This window comes from Rhinolophus sinicus, chromosome 4, assembly GCF_057876585.1.
Source record: "Rhinolophus sinicus isolate RSI-liver-muscle chromosome 4, RSI-T2T, whole genome shotgun sequence".
Classification (NCBI taxonomy): domain Eukaryota; kingdom Metazoa; phylum Chordata; class Mammalia; order Chiroptera; family Rhinolophidae; genus Rhinolophus; species Rhinolophus sinicus.
In genome coordinates this window covers 21,016,456-21,037,952 of record NC_142504.1, presented here as the reverse complement: position 1 = coordinate 21,037,952, position 21,497 = coordinate 21,016,456, and the positions used below count along the sequence as shown (strand labels likewise).

At 33.9% G+C, this 21,497-nt stretch overlaps 1 protein-coding gene across 6 annotated transcripts in view; it reads left to right on the top strand.

Annotated features, from left to right (window-relative positions):
- LOC109445154 (histone deacetylase 9) overlaps positions 1-21,497 on the top strand; it is a 537,678-nt gene that overhangs the window by 327,074 nt on the left and 189,107 nt on the right. The gene's annotated exons all lie outside the window — the stretch shown is intronic.

The window sequence follows — 21,497 nt, the reverse complement described above, 5'->3', positions numbered from 1 at the left end:
CAGTTCTACCCCTAGTGCACCCCACCCCACCCCCTTTACCCCTCACCCTGCTTTTTCCACAGCACTTATCACCAACCAGCAAAATGTATATTTATTTAGTTGTTTGTGGTCTGTTTCCCTTTATTAGAACATAAACTTTATAGAGGCAGAGACTTTCTTTTGAAACTACTATACTCTTAGAATAGAATAATGCCTACCATGAGTAGGGATTGTTGAATGGGGAAAAAAAGAGACAGAGAAGAAAAAATTAATAATAATTAATTTGTCTACGGTCTCCTTTTTATTTTTTGTTTATCTTATACCGCCCACCACCATCTTGCTTAATTCAGCCAAGTACTCATGTCTAGAATGTGATAGTTTGTTTCTCTTTAGTTACAAATGTGCTACCTATCCTTCCATTTTTGTAGAAAGGTCACTTTTTTACCAGATATCAGTGTTTCTTTTAATGTTCTCAATTGCAGATGGCTCCTGAAAGTTTTTTTGTTCCCCCTGAAAGTTTGATGTGTATGTGTGTGTGAATTTCTGTGTGTGTGTGTGTGTGTGTGTTACACTTGTCTTTACACCATTTGCAATAAAAACAAAGGGAATGTAAATTACATGTCCTTGATATAACTTTCCCATGTTGTTATAAGCAATTCAAGAATGAATGCAAACAAAGCATAAAGCTTAAAATTGGAGAGACAGAAATTCAAAATTTCTTTGAATCAAATCATTGGAATTCCTATTTAGATACATTTCCAATTCAGTCTGAGAGCTGACATCAAATACAAATTCTTTTTGGTAGACTACATTTTTCTTTAAATTATTTTTTTCAGTATATAATGAAAATATTGAAACAAGGCATTTCAGTTACATTCAACTAAAGAATTGCAATATAAAATAATACAAATAATTTATTAATTCTTCTCAGGTGTTAGGAATTCTTATAGGTACATAATGTATTAGTTCATTTAAGTTTTAAAATTTATAACAGTTCACCAATGTAAAGAATATCATCCTTATTTCACATCAAGAAATTGAGGTTACCGAGAGGTTTGTTGATGTCCACAGAGCCAGGAATGCCAAAACCGGATTTTGACCCAGTCTGAATTACGAGTTTAAACTTATTCCCCTAATCTAGTGTTTCTCAAACTTGTAGATCAAACCCACAATTACAAAATAATTTTAGTTATGAATATTTGCACACATATACACATATTTGAAGCATAAGTTCAATATATAAATAATACCCTTACCATATGTAATGCACTCTATTTTTTATTCTATTCTAGTCCAGCCTAGCCTTGCCATGCCGTGCCGTGCCTAGCCTCTTCTTGTCTCCTTTCTTCTCCCCTGCCCTCACTCTCTTCCCCTCTTTTCTCCTCCCCCATCCACTCCCAACCCAGCCCATCTCATCCCATCCTGTCCCACAACCCAATAAATTGGATTTTTGAGACACACACTGTTCTAGAAACTGCTTCTTATATGCATGAAGCACTGTGGGTACAAATATGCAACAAAATTAGACCTTAAGGGACCTACAAGAGGATAGAAAAATGAATTATAGTAATCATACAAAATAATACATGAAATGTCAAAGGCTTTGTGACTTCTATGAGGACATGAAAGTAGAGAGATTCTTTGGATTCCTTCTCGCAAATATTTTCAGGAGTCTCTGCCTGATGAGACCATGGGAACTGGGGAAATGACTCCTGTAATATGGTCACACCATGCCTGTGCAATTTGCCATTTATTTCTTCTTAGTCTATGTCACTAATTTTGATATCTGGTCAAAAGCTATAATGCTTTAATTTTGTGGTTTTTTTTAAAATACATATGCATTATATCTCCAATAACACTATGAACTACAAATCAAGGAAACACCAAATAAGATGGTAGCTATGAATGGGCTTAAAAAACAAAGGGCTAAATAAATACATGCAATGCATCCTTCCTGGTGTACCCATCATTGCTGCTAACATCGTTATTATTCTTTTATACCCCTGTGATGCCTTAAAAAGTAAACATAAAATAACTGCTTGCTGTATCGATGAATGAGCAAATTATATACTGGTTTTAATACAGTACAATTCTTGCAATAGTATGACTGGAAATTACATATTCATTTCTCCGTATTTCAGCATTCATGTCTCTATTACGAGACAATCATTCAGTCAGTTTATTCAACGAACATTTATTGAGAACTTGGTACATGTGGAAAGAACACTGTGCTGAGTGCCATCTCCAGTGCCTGCATCATAAACTCAGAATTCCTTTCTGTGTCCCTTTTACCTCTTCCACCTCATCTCCTGTGCATTCCTCCTCCCATTCTCCCTGGACAAGTGCTCTTTGAAGGGTTCTGAATAAAACGTGAATCCATTCCTTTTTTGCCTCAGCCCAGCTGTTTAGCCTAATTTGTCTGACACACCCAATCATATCTTTCAATTGTGACTTTCTTTCTCCAAGGAAGAGTCAAGCTTCTAGCCTTCTACCCGTCTATCTACTCAACAAATGCTCATTGAGCTCTGAGCTGTGCAGTGGTGTTACAGCAGTAAACCTGGCAGATTCTCTGCCCTTAGGAAGCAGCGCCTTGCTCTTTGCAACCATGGCAAGCTCCCTCATCTGTTCCTCTTTTGAGCAGAACCCTGTTGTTTTGTAACCATTATACGCACCTGTTTCTTCTGATAGGTTGGGAACTACCGTGAGGACAGATATTTTAACTAATTTGTCTTTGCATTTCTAGAGCCTGTTATGAGGCCTTGCTCGTGGTAGACACTAAATAAATGCCGAGTCAACGAATCGAGAAACTTTTGTAAAAATTGACAGGGATTTCTCATCACGAGCCTGGTTACACAAGCTGTCTCCAGTCCCTCAATTCTGGGCCTTTGTTAAAGCATTCAAATACACTTCTGTTTGCACACCTGGAATCAGGAATAATGCTACTTTCCACCTACTGAACACTGAGGATTATGTTGGAAATTTATTTAAAAAATGGTCATTTTTTTATATTTCTTTTTTTGAATTAGATTTATTGGGGTGACAATGGTTAGTAAAATTACATAGGTTTCATGTGTACATTTCTGTAATGCATCATCTATATATCAAGGGGGAGGAGGGAGGGTAGGTGAGAGTAAAAGGGGTCAAATAGATGGTGATGGAAGGAGAACTGACTCTGCGTAGTGAATACACAATGAAATGTTCTTTATTTTTATGCCCAAAACATTTCAAAGGAAGGCTTTTGCATAGGAGGATCAAAGTTTGTGATTATCTAGACTATGTCAGCTAGAGATAAATAAATAGTATTTGTACTATACTAATATTTGAAATTTTCTATAATCCTATTAGGAACTCTTGTAAATAATGGTAAGGTAAATGGGAAGCAATTCCTCAATTCCATTCTTTTTTCATTAAAAAAAATCATATGTGGTTGTTTTGTTTTCACACTAATTTCAAGATAGAGCTTTAGGAATCTGTCTTAATAATTTTAAGTTGTAGAATTATCATGAGGGAATGTTTGAAACTTCACATATACCATAAATATTTCATTTAACTCCTTTGTAAGAAAAAAAGTATAAAACATTTACTATCTGCTAAGAATGGTTGTACCTTGCAAACTGCAAATTCAGTAGATGTTTCATAAAAAATTTGCATTTGCTAAATGAGGCTTTATTTTAATATGCAATTTGTAGTTTCAAATCATTCATGTGTTAGCATAAACAGATCATGAAAAGTAGGTGGTGTAGCATTGTTTATTTGAGGGAAGAAGTAGATGAATAAAGAATAGATCTGATTTGTTGGAAATAATAGCATTGTTGATACTGAAATTCAAACCCTAGTAAATATCTTTTACTGATGATTAAATCTAACTGCTAATACCACTTACATACATGTTATTAACTAATAATTCTATTTAGGGTGAGGCTGATGTGAAGCGAGAAATATTTTTAAGGCTCTCTTCCAATGGGACTGGAGGTTTTACTTACTAGTTCAAACTCTGTAAATCTCCTCTTAGCCCTGGCAATCCAGTATCAGGTTTTCTGAGCTGATTTTAATTAAAGTTGATTTTAGGCTCTATTTCACTTCATCTGAAGCTAAAATGGTCTCTGCAAAGTAGTCTTTTATGTATGAGAGTAAAAGGAGAATTTTAAAAGAGTGTATGGATATGTGTGTGTGTGTGGGATGTGTGTGTGTTTATATATGTATAATATATTCAAGAACACTAAGATAAAGCCTGCCAAAAATATCATATGACTTTTTTGTTACTATAGTTTGTTTGAGCTCTAGCCAGAGGAACTTCAGCCAACAAAAGTCAGACCCTCTGAATCACCATTGTATACCTATGTGACCATGGACAAGTCATTTAAACCCATCTGAGTCTCTATGAGCTCATCTGTAGTCTGTTTTTTTTTAAAATTCTACTATCAAAATATACACTTCAGAAGCCATAAGGAAAATGACTGCAAATTTGATGTTTTAGACTGATAGATAATATGTGTAACACATAATATTGGATGCTGGGTAAACATGTAAATATGTACAATAAATGTATAAGTAATATATAAAATGTTCTATCAATCATTAGACAAACACAAAGTAAAATGGACAAAGGGTATGCAAACCCAATTAATTGAAGAAACACAAATGGATAATAAACACATCACATATGCTTAATAAAAAATCATTAATATGAGATAATTTTCTTCACCCTGATCATTAGAAAAATTTTTTAGAAGATTAGTATTACCCAGTGTTGGTAATAGTATGGGAAACTGGGCACTTGATATATTATTGAAAACATTTTGGGAGCCAATTTGGCATTTACATTTTTTAAATATACTACTTTGTAAGCAATTTGATTTTTGTGAATCAACTTACCATATGGAAATATTTATACATTTGTGCCAACTCATGCATTATAGGCTTTTTATTTACAATCACAAAACTATTGGAGATGGGTTAAATTATGATATACCTATACATTAGAATGGGATAGAGACGTATATCTAGACATGGAACTGTCCAAGACATATTGCAAAAGTGACAAGAAATTATATACTTATATAGTATGTTGTGTGTGTGTGTGTGTGTGTGTGTGTGTGTGCGCGCACACACATACATATATAGAAAAGGGGGTCTGGAAGGATACACAACAATCTGTTAACAGTTGTTAATCCTGGGAGGGCGTTACTTTTTCTTTTCATTCCCTAAACATCTAAATTGCTTTGACTTCACAGGGCTAAACTTTTAATAATATTTTAAAAACCAACAGACGTTCTGAATCATCCCTGCCTATATCACAGTCATACTAAGCTTTTAGGGAACCAGTGAATATAAGAGTGATTTTTGTACCAAGCAGATATAAAGTGTGTGCATATCATGTATGACTTCATTCTTAGTATCTGGATTTCTATAGAACGTTCGTCATAATGTAATTTTGGATGGATTTCAGTAGCCCCACTTGAAAAAGCAGTTAATTTATCCTGCATAGCTTATTACTTATTGGATCTGTTGATTTTCAGTGATGCTAAATATTTCTCTTCTGGTAATCCCAGAAAATTAAAATGGTAAGTGCCACACAAAGGCCTTTTCGATCAATCTTTCCATCTCTTTCATTCTTTCTTTGCCTCTCTCTCTGTGATTCTATACACTGTATTTCATCCAATCTGCCTCTTTCTTCGTCTCTTCTTTCATTTTCTTAAGTTCTAAAAAATAGTTTTATTTATTAATATATACTGGAAGCAAATTGTAATTGGACTTCCTAATAGTAATGTTAAATTTTGAAGTGTTTCAAATCAGCAAAATAGAAGCAACAAAATAAATCCTGTATGGCTGTCAATCTTATTTGAGTCTCTCACTTATATAAAAACTCAATATCCATCTAATTTCTACTCCATTCAGTCCCTACAGACTCTGCACCGAAGATACTAATATGTCCACTTCCAGTCTGTTCTTTTCAATCCTCTAAGAAACCTGGATATATTTTGATCCAACAACTTGAAAGGTCCTTGCCCTCAATACTGCTGTCTTCTCACTGACAAGGAAACCTATTCATAGTTTGAGAAATCGAGTTAGTGGGTTGAGACCAGTGTTTTAAACACAGGATTGAAAGTATCAGAGTGCACACAACACATAGTGAGAGAAGTACCATTTACAAAATTTTAGTTTTTCTCTCTCTGAGATGCTGATGGTTCTCAAAAGCTATAACTATGTTTGCCATAATGAGCAGACGTGACAAAACATGTAAAGCTCTGGAATCTACTTGCACCTTTTTCTTACTACAGCCTCTCCTATGTCTCTTTGACGAGCTCTGATAATCTTATATTTACATCCTATCTTTTCTGAAAGCTGCTTGACCTTCTGGTTTCCTTATTAATGTTTTCTAAGCCATAATGAGTTAATGATACAGACAGAGAATTAGGAGAAAGAGGATCTTACCTTTAGCTCCAAATCTACCACTCTGCTCTGGGAGAACTTATCTGGACCTGGTTCCTTCGTCTATAAAATGGATATAATAATATCAAATGTTCATAAAAGTGGAAGGAGTAACCCAGATTGTGACTCAAAGTCCTTTCAAAGGTGTAACATTTGTATATCTAAGTCCATGCCATTCTATTGCCCATGGCAACATCATAAGCTTTTCATATCCAGTGCTATGTAGACGTCTGTCCAGTTTTTTTTTTAAAAAGGATTACATCACTTTACCCGTATCCTCTGTCAGCTCTTATTGTAATATTTTACTTGGACATTTGTCTTTTTCTCCATTTTGGATTTACTTTTATCTTTTACGACTTTTCAATATTTTTGCACTTGTATGGCAAAGCAAAATGTTAAAAATCTTAAATAAGTATATTTTGAAGGAATTAAAAGTGTGCAAATGCACACATATATGCATATATAAGACAAATATTTTTCTACATAGTGGTACGACACTTGCTTATAAATAATAATCTGTGATTCATCTCAGGTTTATTTTCACACACACATAATATAAGTTGCAAATTACTTTACATTCCAAAGACATTTTTCAGTGTCCACCTGTTTTGAGTTGAGACTCTCAGGAGACTTACATTTTAGAAATCTAAAACAAAAGAAAACAAATTATATTAACAACCCCACTCTTCTATCCATCCTCCACACAGAAAGGGACTTACCCAGTTAGAAGAGAAACAGAGGGGAAATTGATTTTACACAAATTTTCAATTTCCAATGCAGGGACTCTTCAAAATGAGAGCAAACTAAACATGATAGAGGACCCCGATAACTATGCTTATACACGTTGATATTATACACAGGATTTCTTGGCCATCACAATTTAGTGTTTTCCACCCCTGTATTAGTTGTGGGGAATGGGTGGGTAGAACTATGATTTTTTTTTTTTTTTCTGTCACACTCATTCCTTTAACAATATACATTATGTCATGCAGCCTTAAATTCACATTAATGCTTGGAAATAAGAAATTCGAGATAATAGAAAAGGTCAAATACACATTCCTTCTCCCCATCCCCCAATTTCTAGACTCACTTTCCTGCACCGCTGAGACTTGTACTCCCTGTGACCTTGGTTTGTCCTCCTTTCACCCTCCCCACCGCTGACTTGCCTAATGTATTCCCATGTTCACTTTTATCTCCATTGAGAGGCCTACAATCAGGTGGATACCTTGAATTTGCAATGTATTCAGAAGAACCTGTATTTTCTGAACTCCTACAGTTCTCTGAGTGATAGAACTAAATTATACATATATAATAGGTTTTATCCTTTTGAATGGAAGGCATTTACACCATACTGCTTACTACTTTGCAATATCTATGTATAATTCTTTATGCTGTAGTGCCATGGGAAATCTGTATGTTTTTTCTTCTCTCTATGGTTTTCGGTGTTGGGATAGTCAAGACACCACCTAGTTAATTAGCAGCTGGTTGGTCCACATCCTCAGAGACTCATTCAGTCCCAGCCCAGCCACAAATGTACAGCTTCAAACCAGGGAAGGTGACTTTGATATGTGACTGATTCAATTCACAAGGAGGTGTGTTCGGGATTCAGCTACAGTGTTTGCTCTAGGCACCAGATTGATGGCTGATTGATGCTTAATATCTGAATTATTCTCCTGAACCAACACAACTCAAGAGCACCCCTGATTTGTTAGGGTACTACGGATAGAAACAGAATTCAGAGAAGCCCCTGCTTCGATACACACTCACTTCCATTGTCTTGAGATAGAATCTCAGTAATCACTGACTAGCCAGGGATCCTAAGGTCCTATTTCACCTGAAGTGTTTTACTGACTTGAGATTTTTCTGAAGGGAACTCCTATCATTGCTTTTGATTATCAGTTTCCACAGGGATAAGTTATATTTTAGCATGGATTTTGTGTACAGTGACATCACAGAAAATTATTTAGTAATTAAATGTAACTATATTTTCTGAGGAAGAAATTAAACTGAGGAAGATCAATGGGTAAATAGTCTCACCTCTTTCATAAAATCGGGTTGGAAACTGGTTATGGTACAGTGAGCATAGACATACACCTCACAGAAGGAAATAGAGTTAAATGAACTGTAAATAAGCACTAGTAATACTGTAGAGGGTGTTTTTTTTTTTTAAAGGCTTGACACTCCAGGTGTTAGCTATGGTCCATTCTAAAACAACATGTTATCATTTAATAATAATAGTCCTGGAGGTGAGTATTAGCAAAGCTTTCAAAATAGTGTATATATACTCGTACACACACACACACACACACACACACACACACACACACATACACACACACATACACCTTTAAAACCAGATGTTTAACTCTTGTGTTAACTAGCAGAGCACCACCTTTCATTTACAAGATAAAATTTAGGATCTTATAAATGCTTTGTATGACTATAGAACCCAGTTTGAATTTGTACACTCATACACCCACACACATATACCCACACACATAAGGGTTATGATCTGCATACACACATATACTCACACACATGCAAATGTGTGTATGTGTCTATCTAGAAGGAGGAGAAAAGCTTAATTCTGACTATGGTAGCTACTAATGAGAATGGTGATGTACTATCAAGAGCAATAATGAAATAGCTCTGAATAGACATCTGAGTATGAGAGTAATTTCTACATATCAAGTGGCATATCTTGTACATAAAAGTGGAAAACTAGATCAACTATGTTTTATCCTCCAGACATTGTTTATCCCATACTTACTTTAGTATTTAAATTGCTATTTCCAAATATATTCATTTTTCAAGAATATTGGATAAGATGATGGCATCCTATATACAATAGAGTCTGCTTAATTTGACCTTGCCGGAACTCTTTTCCTTGCAGGTTAATAATTCTTCATACTATGCCATACCCAAAGGAACCACTAGTGAATAAATAAAATAGTGCCGACTGTAGTGTTAAGGTAAATGTTTGGTAACAAAATATAAGTTGCGAATGACAACACTATTCTCTTGTCATTTTTCAAAAGGGGTTATGCTAACCCCTCTTCTTCACCACTAGCATCAAGTACTATTTATAATCTTTGTCGTAATATGACTTTAATCTATTTAATTCACATTCAGAATAGAAAATATTATCTTCCTCATCTCTTTTACTTAATGACTAAATTTCCCTAGAATATACAACCAATGTAAGATTCAGGGCTGACAATATTAGCTGTATGTGACTTTCTTAAATTATTCAAGAGCTTAATCATTCTATGACCTATGAAGGTCATACCCAGTTGCCAATTATGTTATAGAAAGGAAGGAGGTTGTATGCACTATATCAATGATACAAGAATTCACAGCTGCAGAAAAATGAATTATGCATTTTCTTAAGACAATAATCATATCATGGCAACAGATTACCTACTTAATCAACTATAATCAGTTTTCACTAATCATGGAAGGTAAAATTAGTTCTATTAGCTCAAGTCACAACTTTCTTTAAGTAGTAATATAAATCCAATTACATTGAGTTACTTTAACTTTTTTGGTGACTACTTCATTGTTTTCCACTGGAATCTATTTTGAATTAAGGGCTCTAATTTGTTTATATGTTTAAATTATATTTTATATGATGGTGGTAATCGACTTTACATACTTTGCAAATATGTTGGCAAATAGTTTCCTCATTCAATAATTTCCCTAACTATGTTGTTAAGGGTGTAAGTAACACTAAAATATGTAGGACACGGTGGCCTTTGTAGTTGTAGTTTAGATTGCACATCGCATTATTGAAGAAAGAAATGCCTATGATAATACGAGTTGATGTTCACAGAACTTTCTGAGCTTTTTTTAATGAAAATTTAAACCCAGTACTGCTCAGCAGTGCCAGCAGTTGTTTTTGTGTGTGTTGTAACCAAGCCTATCTGTTCCCAAATGCTTGGAGGCAGAGCTGTTTACAGATAGTTAGAAATGAAGGCTTTGTTTTGAAAAGTCAGCTTGCCTGAATCACATACTTTTTTTTTTTTTTTTTTAATGCATGGATAGTTAAATGGGTAAAAGAGAGTTGACAGCAATATTTGGAAGTATCCTGAAAATGATTTGACCTTTTCATTAGGTGCTGGAAATAAAAAGCGAAGAATATAAAGAAGAGTTTTGTTTAACCTTTTGAGCAAGAACCTGCTTAGAAGTCAGACACGTCTTGTGTATGTGCATGCGTTACTGATGGCATAGAGGATCATTTGCTCCTTAAAGAACACAATTTGAGCACGAGGAAAGAAAACCTTTCTGTAGAACAAGTAAGCTCTATTTAAAACGTGTAGGTCTCTATTTAAAGAGAGTAGGACTGGCAAGGGCCTCTGTCATCTGGCCAGACAAGAGGATAATATGCAGAGACATTTAAATTCAGTGGGACAAACACTACCCTTTGTTGGCTCCCACACTCTCAGACACATACACAGAGCTTCCACTAAAGTTAGACAACTGTATCTAATTTGGAATTCAGAAGATGGCCCAAAATAGTTTATTGTCATAGTGAGATTTTATTCATGGTTTCCTAGGTTGGTGTATATGACATCACTGCTGTAAAGCCTGCCATTCTGCAACATTGGTCACTATTCTTTCACAAGCCGAAGCGGGGGTGGGTTAAATAAAGACATAAAAAAGAATGTGTTTAGCATAAATTTGACAAGGCTTGACAAAAGAAAAACGTTAGGGATACATTTTGGAGTCAAATCTTCTCCTTTATTCCTGCTCTCCATGTAAACACTATTTTAACATTTTGGGTTTTTTAATTACAAAAATAATAGACCTTTATTGTAAAAAATTATCATTTTATGAGTAAATTAAAAAGAAAAAAGTTGAAAGCTGCTTTTCCGCCTCTACTTCCACTTCCATGGGGAGAGCACTGTTAATAATATAGTTCTTTTAAACTTTTTCCTCTGCTTTTAGAAATACACAAATGTGCTTCCCCATCCTCTGTGTGCGTGCGTGCGTGCTGCATGTGTGTGTATGAGATGTGTACATATTTTTCCAGAGATGCCTTTTTTTAAATTTAGTAAAATATCAAGGGCATTCTTCTCTATTGAAATCTACAAATGCTCTCAATTTATTTTAACATTTGCACATTATCCCCTAATATTGGGTATTTAGTCTGTCTCCAATTTGTATCTATTAAAAGAAATTACCCCAATGAATATTTGTATACATAGTAATCAGTGAATGCTTGTGACCATGAGAGCTTTACACTTTTTTAAAAGTTTCTGAATGTTTGGATAAATGTTGAATTCCCATGTTGATAGGTTATTTCTTGCAACCCTAAAAATAATATAGGATTACTGATGTATTTAAAATAATAAAAATGTTTATTGACTTTAGTGTATCTAGGGCATCGTTGACCTTTTTAAAAATTCAAATCTAGTTATGAGTCAGTGGTATGAAAATAAAAATAAGTTTTAAATGATTTATGATGAAATATATTGACACTTAAAATAACTCCTATGTGAAGAAACACTGTATGCTGTTTAGTATTATTCCTATAATTCATAGAAACATTTTTATACCCATGCCAAAAACATGATCTATAATATTACTCTATTTTTTCACTGGATTTTTGTTTTTGAGGGTAAAAATAAATGCTAATAATGATATGTTATTTATAAAACAGAAGAGATTAAGATGTGTTGAATTTAATCATTGTAGAACCATTTGTTCTATTAGTCCATTTGGGGGAAAAACAGGAATGCAGCTATGTCCGCCATTCCTTCTATTCATTTAAAGCCTAGCATTTGGAATACATTAAACATCAGAATAATGACCATGGCTATGCAAATTTAAATTATAAAGTGGAGATTATTTTTATGAGTAGGAGAAATATCTATTTTTGCAGTGCTTATAAGCTATATTTTATTATCCACACTGAATATTGTAGCAAGAACTTTATTATTAATCACCATATACATTTGAAAAGATAGCACAAATTTTAGAAATCCACAAGTTTGATTGCTTAAAAGTCCCCATTTAGACTTATTGTGTACATATTTCTATTATAACATATATTTGGAAGAATATAAATAGTGTATGTCCAAAGAAAAGTAGTTAAATTGCAAGGGGACCTGAAACCATGCTATAGGAAGAACTGTAGAAGAATCTGGAGGTATTTATCCTGTGAAGAAGAAAGAACCATAATTGTTATAAGCTATTTCAAGAGTTCTCATTTGGGAAATAAGCTAAATTTATTCTGTCTAACTAAATAAAGCAGAACTAAGACCAATGGGTAGATGTTGAAAGGAAAACAAATTTCACTTTTAGTTTAATCCTTATGGATATTTTCTGCTTATACGAACAATGCATACTTATTGTACAAAATCAAAGCCAGTACTAAAATAAAACTATCACTTTTGATCCCACCACCACGAAATAGTTTGTATTTTTTCTTTCAAGGTTTTTATATATATACAGTTGTATTCAAATTATTTGAGTGCTTATTATTAGACTTCTAACAGTTATTAGGTTGCAAAGGGAAGATAAGGGAGATACTATTTCTTTGCAAATTGAGCATTTATAAAATTTATTTTTACTCAGATATTCCTTCCTAACATCACTTTGTTGTTTTTTCTGTTGTTGTTGTTTGTTTTTGTCTTTTAACTCACCCATTCAGTCAGTTTCCTTCTCAGTCAGTGTTGATTTTTAGGTACAAGTTGGGAAGGACTCTTTTTTAAAATTTGCAAAATACTGCAAATATGGTTCAAAGTCAAATTACGTTTTTTTTCAAAAAGATTCAGGATTTTATGAACTTGCTGGGAGTGATGTTGGAAAACAGTTTGAACAGCAAAGCTCCTGAAATTCTGGTAGAATTTAACCTATTGATCCAATGAGAGGAAACTCACAATATTTGTGGCATGATAATTTCTTTAAAAAATGGAGATGTAGGGAGAATAATTTGCATATCAGCGAAGTAAGAAAACTCTTGGGAAAATTGATAAAGCCCTAGAATATTTTGGCAATACTGAAGACTGTGTTATGGAACTCACCTATTATTGCTGGTAACAAATACGCACAAAACAGTTTATACTAAATCTGAACATATGCCTGCCCTATAACCCAGTGTTATACCTTTAGATACATACCCAATAGAAGTGCATACACCAACATGTGTTTACCAAAATTACATGTACAGAATGTTTGTAGCAGCCCTATTAATAATAGTCCCAAAGTGGAAACCAACAAAAGTTCCTCAAAATTAGAGTAGATAAATTGTGATATATTCATATAATGGAACATCAGACAGCAATGAAAATGAATGAACTTTTATTACATAAAATAAGATCAATGAACCTCACAGATATAATGTTGAAAGAAAGAAGAGAGACACAAAAGTGCATAGTTTATGATTTAATATTTTTTGAGTTAAAAAATAGGCAAACATAACTTACGGTGTTAGAAGCCCAGCTGGTACTTACTTTTATTTAGAGCATGTTTGCAACAGAGAGGTGCATAAAGAGGGCTGCTGTGGTTTTCAAAATTTAGTTCTTGATTTGGCTGGTTTCTTGGGTATGTTTACTTTGTTTTAATTCACTGAGATCTACACCTATGGTTGGCTCACTTTTCTGTATGTATGTTGTAGCCTTGGAATAAAATAATTTGTATGAAAAAAGCTTCACCAGCCCTCCTCACAACACAGTACTTAATTCACACTTTATTATAAAAAGGAGCTCAGAGTTGTAAGTATAACTGAATTTTACTAAACATATTAAAATCAACTTATTTTTATATTTTATTTAATTTTGAGAAAAGATCTACCTTTCCCCACTCCCCAGTTTACTATGAAATTTAAGTTCACTGATGGCCTCTGGTATCTCAGATAATGAAAATTTCCAATTTATACCTCCAGTATATCCAGTATCATACTTCTTATGTATTTTTTACTTATCATTCTGTTGTTGTCATTTTCCATGACAAATATTTTCAATTGGAATATTTCATTGACTGGAAGTACCAAAATGTATTTACCATTTTCTTATTTGGGGGAATTTAAGTTATTTCCAGTTAAGGAAATACTTTTTTAACAAACCTGTTACCGAATGAAACAAGTATCTCAAAAGAGTTTGCTCCTTTTGTTAGAAACATTCAGGCTGAGGCTAGTGGCCACTTACTGGAGAAGTAAGGGGAATCAGAGTGACTCTCCAGTGCCTGATGAATGTAAAGTTTCTCAATAATGTCTGTGGAATGAATTAATGTTTTTGGAAATCCTTCCAAATCTGATTGCCTAGGCTATGTGAGCCAGCAAAGTCAAGAATGTTGTGAAATCTTCGCTTAGGCTAATTGGTGTATTGATCTTGCCTGATTCTAATTACTATATCCACTTCTATGATTTCTGGGTGAACTCCAGTGCTTTGGTATTTATTCATCAACTTTGTCATTGTTATAAAGATAGAAGATATACATTGTTCATATTGCCTGGAGCCTTTGCTTTTGGGAATTGGTAGATAAAATGTCTCTAAAAATGGCTTTATTTCAGTGATGGAAGAATTTTTAACAGAACTTGTGCAGTTTATTTTTATTCTCTATAATTTTTGTGTAGTGTTAGTTGTAGGGTAGACACTTTTAGTAACCTTCCTTGTATGACCCAAGTATTTTATAAGTGTAACCTATGATTCCGTCATTATTATTCCTCCTCACTAAACCATGTGTGAATCAATGTGATTAATACTTTAAGAAGTAAGTCCTTTCTTATTTCAAGAATGCTTCTCTTCTGTCTTACTGAGCATGGAGGTCTGACATTGAGTTGTATTTTCATTGTTTCTTCATATTTCTACCATAACTAATATTATTAATATTATATGTTCCTTTTCTTTGTGTTTTTGAGAAGAGACAAAGCTCTGGATTTTATATTTCAATTGATCAGTTTCTTAATCAAAAGGAAATTAGGGTTTTGATTATATATCTCTTATGTTTACCCTTTGAATGCAATGCAACAAGACATGGAAAATGAAGGGAAGAGTCTCAAGAAGGGGAAAGAAAGCAGTAGAGTTTAAATGTAATACACATGTAATACATATACATATGTGTATATGTTTGTATGTGTCTCCTTGTGGATATGTGCAGAATGTATATAGCAGCCCTATTTATTAATAATGGCCAAAAAGTGGAAACAAACCAATATTCCTCAAAATTAGAATGGATTAATTGTGATATATTCATATAATAGAACATCATTCAGCAATGAAAATGAATGAGCTATTATTACATATAATAATATGGGTTACATATACAAACATATGTGTATATGTTTGTATAGATAGATAGATAGATAGATAGATAGATAGATAGATAGATAGACAGATATTAATAGATAGACGTGCACGAATAATAGGGACTCCCAGCTGACCAGGAGTACAGATTGCACACATCCCACATGTGGAGTTCCCAGACACAACGCATCCTCTGTTTCCACATTAGTTGTAGGCACTGATTTATCTGGATATGGATAATCTTGAGGGAAAATGTTTGCCATTCAGCCCTATTGGTGTATTTGGTGAACTGTGTGACATGGACTGGCTTAGAGAATAGGAGGAATATTTTAGGAAGGACTCTGTGGCCCATAGGGAAAAAATCATCCAAAGGAAGAAATCTGGCTCAGTGACCTGGGTCCAGGGCAACCGGGAGCTGGGGGGAATTGTGGTTTGGGAGCAGTGTGGAGGTTTCACTGACTCTGCCTGGATCCAGCAATCCTTGTGGTAGATGCATATCCTGGGGAATAAAGGTCTGTGTGGAAACTGAAAAACATGTTGCATGAAGGTATTGTCTCAAGCACTTTGCTATGAGATGCATCTGAAGGGTGGAGTCAGCGTCTGCCCTGTCCATCAGCAGCCTCGAGATGATGGTTAGGGTGGTTTGCGTGGCTGTCGAGCAATTCATTAAGTTACAGGACAGAGGGCTGCAGCAGAGTGAGGAGTGGTGTGACCACAGCATCAAGAACTCGGCTGAGTCCTGGCTGAGCCCTGGTAGCAACACACGCATTGAGCATCATGCAGCAGTCTTTCCAGAACAGGATCAGGCCAAAATGAGCACTAAGGATATGGCTGAAGTATAAAGGCGAAGGAGCAATAGGAATGTTGGCCAGGATAGACCTATAAAAACAAGTATGATACTTGTAGAAAACAGCCAGAAATATGAAGAAGTGAATCTTAAAAGCTGAAGCTGAGGCCCAGGCGATACAGTGATTGCTAACAAGCTGGAGATTGGGCCTAATTTGTCAAGGGAACTTTGTGTGAAGCCACAGGTGGACAGACCTGCCGTTTATGCATACAGAGCATATGAGTCGCCAGGTGACTTATGAGCTGCACCAGTATAGAATATGAATCTGGACATGTATAATATAAACTTGGACACTCTATCAAGGAAAGTCAATAAAGAGATAGTCTCGTTTCCCAATACAGGTTAAACATGATTTTACTTTTTTCTCATTACTGTGATACTTTTCACAAAATAAGTTATAAAGTACTCATTGAATAAATTTATATATTCTAAACAAAATTTTCCTTAGGAACATCTTTCCTCATAAGGCCAGGGTGCAAAATGCTTTTTATGTGTCTGCTGTTTCCAAAGACTGGAGTTTACAGTTTCCTTATTCAAGACAGTCACCTGCTTCTTATTTCTTATGCATTTTTCACGCCGGGATTATTCCTAATATTCACCCATTTCTAGGTATAAAAATGATCACTGCACTTAGGATAGCATCCACATTGATACAATAATAGGAAAATCATATGTAAAAAGTATGATATTGGAGGTATAAATTAGAGATTTTCATTATCTTAGGTGCCAGAAGCCATTAGTGAATTTAAATTTCATAGTATACTGGGGGGCAGGGGGTGGGAGGGGAAGGGTGATGATCTTTTCTCAAAATTAAATAAAATATAAAAACAAGTGATTCTAACATGTGTTTAGCAAATGTTAATTCTAGAGGTAAAATCCATTTGGTCAAACAGATCAAGACCCTGCCTAATAGACTGCTGCAAGCACATGATGATCTAAGACATAAGGCGGTAAATATTTTTCTCCTTTAGTGTCAAATCCACAGAATTGGTAGCAGGTGCGTGGAGGGCTGTGTTCAGAAAGAGGCTGAGGTGAGGTGGAAAGGAGTTGGTAATATACTCATGTGGGAGTGCTGAACCAGTGTCTGGAGGTTGTGCAGGCATAAACTCCACCTATTTGCCAGCCCTGGTCTAAAAGCGGTCCTTAACCGATTAGTGTAACTGGTTCACTGTCATGATATAGAATAACTGCCTATTTTTGTGTTATACTTTTCATAATTTCCTAAATATTTTAAGTGAATGTCAATTATTGCATGCAGCTATCAGGGACTGAATTATCAACATTTATGAATAAGATCTTGTTCAAACAGTGTACTTGCCCAAGCAAACTCAGATGAAAACCAGAGTCTCATTTAGACTGGCCTATGAATAAAGAGAAGGGACTCTAAGCCTTGAATACACAGGGAAATTGTTCCTTTTCCATTCAATTACAGAAATATTTATTGAGCGAGTACGAAAGTATTCTCAGAATTCAATTATACACTGAGAATCTCATAATCTAACATGTAAACAGATATATTATTCAGAAACTGTTATTGCCTCAATTAAAAATTATAGAATTACTAAAATTACTAAAATGCTGTGTTCATTACAGCATTATTGAAAGCCAGTTTAGATACAGCAAAAGAAATCTAAGACTTGTCTGGTATATTTATTAATTTATAAAAATACTGGAGATTTACAAAATCAGAGTGTTTTGTTTTTTCTTTTGTTTTTTACTTTTGAGTTCAAAAAGAAATTTGAATTAAGAATTTAATCAATTGCAGTTCTTCTTGGTCAATGTAATTAACCTTCTGATTTTAGGAGGGGCACTGTAATTTTGAAATCAAAGCTTTAGAAAATTTCATAAGAGCAGTATTTTACATTTGAAGAATGGTTTATCATTTGCAAAGTGATATGTTTTCAGATGCTTTACTTGATACTATAAATACATCAGGTATTGTCTCCACTTGCCATTTTAGGCAACTGTGGCTCAGAAAGTTTAAATTAGTTACTTAAGTTCACAAAGCGAATAGAGTTGGTAGTCAGACCCAAATATTAAGGCTTTTACTCCCAAATCATTTCTCAATGTTACATTAAGTTCAACATAATATATTAAAAAGCTTAAAATATGTCACTATAAGGCAAAATAAAATTTTATTCATTTACTTTACTTATTACTCAATTGAGAACATGTAGATAATAGGAAACTTGCTTTATTAATTTCCTAATTGAACAAAATTGTCTTCTACCATATTATGCAGCCGTTATTCTCAGCATTTACCTTAAAAAGTGGCATTTGATGGTTAACTAATTATACAAGTTTTATTTAACAATTCTGTTGATCTCATTACCAGGTTAAATATAATCATTTTTCTATAATTGTATAAGGTAGAACATTATAAATTAATTTTCATTGTGGGTCTTGCTTCTTGCTGACAACAAATATTCAAAATAAAAGTGTACTTTTACCTAAAAATGGAGGATGGTATCAGAATTTACTTTTTTCTTAACTGATTTCTAATTAGTTGTCCCCAAGCACACAGATTATACATAATTTATGGCTGCCTGCTGTCTGGATGGTTTCTTTTCTTTTTTAAAGTTGAGTATCTATTTGCTTCATCCAAAGCCCAATATTTGGACAATAAACAGAGTCAGGGACATGGAAATGGGTGTAGGGAAAATACCAGACCTCTTCCTATTTGTTGTAAGAAGCAATGTTCTGTAGTTCAAGTATAGTCATGTAAGCAAAATAAAATAAAATAAAATTCCTGCTTTTTCACTTTAATTTCAAGATTATATTTCAGATACTTTTTTATTTTTAATATTATGTCTAATTCAATGAATCCTCTAAAACTTGAACTAGAAATATTTATGATATCCTTGATCTCTCTTCCCTTTTAATGTAAAATTTTAGCCAGAGCATTGGTTTCATTACATGATTTAAAAAATCCTGGGCTATTAAAGTAAATGAAATGAAACGAACAAAAGAATGTGGGAATGGTGATTATTTCTTCTCCTCTAAACTCAGAAGGAAAAATTCTAAACTCAGAAGGAAAAATTCTAAACTCAGAAGGAAAAATTCTGACAATGAGGATCGGCAACTAGGTCTATGCTTTGATAATAATCAGAATAAAAAGTACATCATAAATAAGTGTTTTCATTTACTCGTTTTCCAAAGGATGGATCCAAGTACAGAATCTATTCCAGACCCAGAAGAGAGTGGAAGAAGAATGGGCCAGGTTGAGGATGTAGCCAGCCGTCTAATTACACAAATAGGTTCACAGCACAGTTGGGTCACAAATCATGTTTCTAAACTTAGGAGCTGAATCTCCAACATAAATTATTGCAAAGCACTCTATGGTGCTCCACTCTCCATTTCCCACAAATTAGATTACTGAGAGCTATAAAGCATCTTTAGAAAGTGTTTCCCTTGCTGTTTTAAAAATTTCCTTTATCATCAATTAGTGTCAACTTTGAAAACATTAGCTATAACCAGAAAATGAAGCCAAAGGATAAAATAAAGAAGCAAGAAAGTTATTCCTAAAAGAAGCAGAAGCATATTTTGTTTAAAAGAAAAAAACTGCTTAGGAGATTTAATAAAATTTAACTGAATTTGCGGGTTTCTATATCCAAAATTTCTTTGGGGTAGAAATATAATAGCATATTACCTAAATATGGTTCCCACATTTCATTTCCATGTTGATATCGGTGGTGAAATAAGCACAGTTGAACTAGAATAAGTTTTGTGAAGACAATTTCATTCTATAACATTAGTAACCTATTTGCATTATTAGTCCACATTTAGCTTTCGAGCTTATATGTATATTCACCACTTTTATTCACAAGATTCATGACCCTGAAAAGGAGCTGATGAAGACATTAGAAAATAAGTTTGTGTCAAATATATGGTGATGGAAGGAGAACTGACTCTGGGTGGTGAGCACACAACGTGAGATGTAGATGAGGTATTACAGAATTGTACACCTGAAATCTATGTAACTTTACTAACAATTGTCACCCTAATAAACTTTAATTAAAATAAATAAATAAATACATAAATAAAAGAAAATAAATTTGGGAATGACACTATACTAAATTTAAGAAGATCTGGCCACTCTGCTTAGCTTATGATTTTCTCAATGCCTTCCTTCTTTCTGTTTCTATAAAATGGGAATAACAAACCCCTTTTCTCTGCTTACTTTAAATGGGACCATCAACAAGCTGAGATTGGTCAAAATTGTTTTTCAGATTGTAAATTGAATATAGAGCAATGTGACATTAAAGGACTCTGATTTAAGTTTCTAAGTGTCCAACTCAAACTAGTTGAAGTTAAAAGGATATTTAATGGCTCACATGACTGAACCAGCCTTATATGTATGTAGCTAATGGTTTTCTCCATCCTCAGCTTTACTACCTATGGTGTTGGCTCCATACTCAAGTTTTATGTTATAGCAAGGTGGCCGTGCAGCTCAAGTGCCTACGCTTTCTGAGGTCTTAGATTAGTAGAAAAAATAAGATTTCCTTTCCCAGGAGTCCTGGAAGATGCTCATTGAGTCTCAGAAATCCTGACTAGTTAACATGTCCATTCCTCAGCTTAACCCTTTTCTAATGAGCAAGAAAAGAATACAGTTTTGTTTTGTTTTGTTGATTTTTTTTTTTTTTGGATGCCAGAAATGGATATACTGTTCTGCTTCCATTTTTTCCTATAGTATTTTGAGTGAACTATATAATGTTCATCCCATCAATTTCTACTTCCTTACTCTTTTAATTTAGGATAAAATGAAAAGAATTGCCATTAAGTGAAAGGGAAAAGGTTTTTTTCAGAGAATATATGAGTTAAGGAATGGCATAAGGTATTGTGAAGGTATTGTATTTGCTTTTGAAATTTTAATTGAACTTTTTTAATTGCAAAATATGGTTTTAAAAACAATAATCCCTTATTCTTAGGCTTTTAATTGTGTCTTTCTGATTAGTTACTGCCTGCCTCTGTATATTTACAAATTGGTTGAT